The 672-nt window shown below is 41.5% G+C and overlaps 1 pseudogene; it reads right to left on the minus strand.

Annotated features, from left to right (window-relative positions):
- Positions 1-294: 294 nt before the first annotated feature.
- Positions 295-413, minus strand: LOC135051648 (5S ribosomal RNA; annotated as a pseudogene).
- Between the last annotated feature and the right edge of the window lie 259 nt (positions 414-672).

Genomic DNA, 672 nt, shown 5'->3' on the forward strand with positions numbered 1-672 from the left:
TATGGTGAAAATATTAAAGACACTGGAGTCCCTAATGGATATCCAGGGTAATGAAGACAGAGGCATAAATAGAATAATTTGAATTTTATTGCAATCCAATACTAGGTGCCTTCTGTTCAGGAGGTCTCCTGGTGTAGACTAATTAGCTGCGTGGTAGATTCAAAGACAGAAACATTGCAAAAGGAGATAGTAAGTGTCAAAAGTTGCGTAGAAGATCATATTGATAGATAAATTGATGGTAGAGGTCAAAGGTTGCCCCAACACTTCTGCTGTTTGTTGTCAGATAAGGAATTATGCTTACAACACCTGATATTCCCCGGTGGTCTCCCCTCTGGGTACTGATCAGGCTTATCACTGCTTTGCTTCCAAGATCAGATGGGATCGGGCGTAACCAGCGAAATATGGCAGTAATTTTCCCAATTTGAAACAAATGAGAGAGTGTGGTTATTGACATGTACCTAGGTTAGGGTACTTCTGCTGTCCAGTTAATAGCACAGGTTCTCTGATACTTGTACCATTGCAGAGAATGTAGCCTGGCATCTGGATGAGAGAGTACTGAAATAGGATAGATCACAGGTTCTAAAACTCGGTCCTCAGAACCCCACACGTTTCAAGTTTTGCAGCTCACCTGTAGATTTTTAAAATGTGGCAGTTAGTGATACACAGTGCAGC

Source organism: Pseudophryne corroboree, chromosome 2, assembly GCF_028390025.1.
Source record: "Pseudophryne corroboree isolate aPseCor3 chromosome 2, aPseCor3.hap2, whole genome shotgun sequence".
In the NCBI taxonomy this organism is placed as follows: Eukaryota; Metazoa; Chordata; class Amphibia; order Anura; family Myobatrachidae; genus Pseudophryne; species Pseudophryne corroboree.